Genomic DNA, 4322 nt, shown 5'->3' on the forward strand with positions numbered 1-4322 from the left:
GCGGAACTAAAAAGATTGGAATTTGGTTGAACGGCGATAACTCAAGAGATTAAAGCTGCTCCGAAGATATGATACGAGACGTAGATGTTAAAGAAGACTCTATGATAGTATGGCATAAAGAAAGAATAAACGTTATATTTGATTAGACGTCAAGGAAAGCATTGCAGTCAGTTTCGTATGAGAACTCCTTAGAACCAAAATAAATGATAATATATGTTAAAAGTATTCCGGTGATGCCTCCAGGTTAATGTACTTTCTTTAAAATCGTAAGAGATCTTCGCTCGATAAACATCCTCGATTGTACTTCAAGGAAAATAAAATATGGTGATAAGTTTGTGCGTTAGTCATATTTAATCGAGACTTTCTCGTTAATTCCTAACTCTGGAATAATCTCGAGAACATTAGAAATCGAATACGCCATGGCTCCCGTATATCAATTGTAGATGGATGAGGAGATTAAAAGAACGATTAAAGTGCTTTGAATGTGATTGGAAGTGATTATGAACTAGTTAATTGAATAGAGAAGCATGTCAGAATGATATCCAACAACCAGTAGCTATTGCAAATGTTCATGAGCACGAATCACTAGAATTTAAAAGAAAGATAATTAGTAAGAATTATGCTGGTCCTTATAAGACAGTAAAATAGTCAGGATAAGTGTAGGTAAGTTGGCTTCACCGCCACAATTTCAGCAGATTGATAAGGTATTTATACGTGTATACTCAGGAAGAGCAATGTAGCTCCATTATATATATGAAATGGAGACTCGAGTTTAGTTATATGAGCAACAGATAGAATATGATGTCAGCGAGAGGTTGTTAAGTAATGGTTGATGCTGCGAGTAATAGTTATGAAAAGTTGTAAGGTTGAGGAATCAACCCGAGAAAATGAGAGTAAGATACTTGAAGGTAGCACTATCTGACCCTTAGAGTGATTCTGAGGATAGAATCCTTTTAAGGGAGGAAGGATGTAACATCCTGGATATCTCGTGTAATTATTTTTACCAATAATTAATTTTTATATGATTATTATGTGATTTTTGGTGAATTATCTGATGATTGGTGTGAATATGTGAATGATTATATGTGATACAGTATAAGTTTGCTAATTTTATTATGACCAAAATAAAATATAAATAATTACGGTATTTTTCTGGTAATTTTTGGGCTGTTAAATGATTTTATATTGATTTATGAATTTATTAATTATTTTCTGAATAATTACAAAATTATTTTATAAAGCCGGGAATCGTCCGACTTCAACCATTTTTACGTTTTTACAACCTGAAACTCTTCCGAAAACTCCTTCCTAACCTAATCTGGTAATTCCGGACATTTTTTGTGTTATGACTTTTTCGATCCGGATTACGGTTTGACCCGTGCGCGGCCCGGCGCAAGATTTTCGATATGATAATCATTTCGGTGAATCAACAAAACTCGTATTCTCGAAAAACGGGTTATTATTACGTTATTCTCATATATAGTGTTTTATAAGAAGCCCGGTTGGGATAATTATCCAATACCGGTATCAAATCGGATCATTTTTATAGTTACTTAGCGGCTAAGCAACTAATTTAACGATCCAAGATGATCCAAAACGAGCCAATATTCCAAAAATATATATAGCCCTTTTATTATTTCACTTTATTCGAATTAAAACCGCGTTCTTGAAAATCAAACGTACGTAGGAAGGCGTTATCGAACTCCGATTTGGGCGTGCAATATATCAAAACGAAGCTATCGAAATCTTCTTTCTGAATCAACCATCTGTTTTTGCCCAGAAATCAAGATATTTTTCTGATTTAATTATTTTAATTCGAATTATTTGATATTTAAAATATGAATTTTTGTAAACCTGATTGTTTGATTGTTTTGATGATTCTATGTTGTAGAACATGTTGTCCTGGTCAGATTCATATATCATATGTTAAAAATAGAGTTCATTAACATAGGTAAAAGTGAGTTTGATTTTCCAGATGGGTGTTCTTGATGTTCTTGAGTGCACTCATCGGATTTCTATGAGTTTTAGCCGGAATTTTAATTGAATGAATCTGGGTACAGACGAACTAGGTGGTTGAATAGATCGTATCATGAGGAATCTAAAGGTATAATCGAAATTGTAAACCGAAGTGGGGAAGGTGATCATCGGAAAACGGGGGTTCGCGGCAGCGGGATTTTTCCCGTCCGTTTTCCCGATGATTCACTGAGTGGTTTCGTGATTTGGTCACATATTTACGTTCTTGATGAGGCTAGCTACATATCTGCAAGTTTTTGTGATATTCTGGGCAGTTGCAGGTTACCACCGGCGAGCTCAGTGGCGGTGGCCATGGCTGCCGGCGGCGAGGGAGGAAGGAGGTGGTGAAACTACGGTTTCATCACCCTTCTTTCATGATTTTGCGTTTTAGTTCCTGCAATTTTAAAACTTTATAAAAATTAGATTTATGTTTTAAAAGTTTTAAAGAAATCAGATTTTTGTTTATAATTATTTTTAGAAATTGTTTTTAATTTCTAAAAATTTCAAAAATCATTATCTTCCTTTTAATTTTTTTATATTCGAAATTCAATCCTAATTATTTAATTAATTAATTTTAAGTGATAATTAATTATTTATTTAACCAATTAATTTAATTATCAATTGGTTAATTGATTTAATTAATTATTAATTAATCTTAATTGACTTAATAATTAGATTTAATTAATTATTTTGAATTAAAAAATTCCGAAAAATAGTTTTAGGCTTTAGAATATTATTTTAAATTATTTTCAAGGCTCGATAATTATTATAAAATTATTTTAAAGTCAGATTCGGGTGTTCGAACCCTATTATTTAATTCTAAATTGATTTGGAGTCCCGTTTTAATTCTGAAAAATGTTCAAAAATTCGTAATAAATACCTGGAAAATCATTTTGACCCCGAATCTTCTTTGAAAATTTATTTTGATCAAATCTCTTGCGTGCTATGTGCTACGTGCTAATTGATTGATGTGTCATATGCCTATGTGGTTATGGTTTGACTGTTTAGTCATAACTTTTAATCCGTAAATCGGATTTGGGTGAAACGAAAGGTAGATAAAAGTTTATGACGTCTATGTGACGATTAGAATTATACGAGTATGGATAATTGATAGGTACTTGTGATGCCTAGCAGAGTCAGCAAGGCATAGAAAAAGGAAACCAGTGGTCCATAAATAGAATCGAAACGTCGAAAGAGAAGGCAAGTGATTGATAAATAGAAGAAAGACATAGAAAGAGAAGAAAAGTGGTTGATGAGTAAAACTTTGAGATGAGTACAAGTAAAGTGGAAATCTTCGGTGATAAGGCAAGTACCTCTGAACCTTTTTCAAGATAATATTGCAAATATTTTTGAACTGTTTCATAATATGTCGCTATTATTCAAATAACTCATATTTTATACTGCAAGCACTTTAAACTATTTAACCTTGAACCCTGATTCTTATTGATCTTGACCCATAAGCCTTATTCTTCATAAACCACTGATTGTTGAATTCCCAGATACGATCCAAACACATATGATACTACTCCACAAATACATATCTACCACATACTGATTCTGATATTGAGTTTCTTAACATACCTACCCTTATTCCTTGTTTAACAAAAGACCCATTCTTGGAACCCTGAACCCTTGGTCTTCTACTTTCTGATTATTTCCTTGATTGAAAACCAATCTTTTTGAATTCCTTATTATACCTACATGGTATTGTGAATCACCCTATGCTTCAAGATAAATGTTGTAGATGATTCAGCTTATTGATTACATTGGTTATCATTTTGAATTGTTTTAGAATTGGATAGTTTTATAAATATGGACCAGATTCGTGGTCGGACTAAATTCGTGGTCATAGTAGGCCAATGTGTGCCTTGGATCCAGTATATAGAGCGAAGCTGGGAGCCTTGCTCAGGGTTAGTGCGTGACTGATCAGTAGCCTAACCTTGATTTTTAAAATAAAAAGTGAATGTCCAATTCTAATCATTTCTTGTTTAGAAACTTGATTCTTTTGAATCATTTCAATTGGTAATTGTTTAACCTCAATTGCTGTTATTATTACTTGTTGAGCTAGTAAGCTCACTCTTGCAAATTTTTTTTATATTTTCAACAGTTGAAGAAGAAAGTGTTGGTAACGAGGATTCTGTGACCAGTGTGCGAGCAAGGGTTTCAGTTAAATTGGATCGAGTTAGCAGAAGCTTTATAGTGTAAGTGGGTTATGCAAGATTATAACAACGATATCATTAGAAATTGTAAGTTGAACTAGTTGGGTTTTGGTGCGATGTAATAAAAGTTAAGGTTCTGGCTTGTTTTCA

This window comes from Apium graveolens, chromosome 7 (genome assembly GCF_009905375.1).
Source record: "Apium graveolens cultivar Ventura chromosome 7, ASM990537v1, whole genome shotgun sequence".
Classification (NCBI taxonomy): domain Eukaryota; kingdom Viridiplantae; phylum Streptophyta; class Magnoliopsida; order Apiales; family Apiaceae; genus Apium; species Apium graveolens.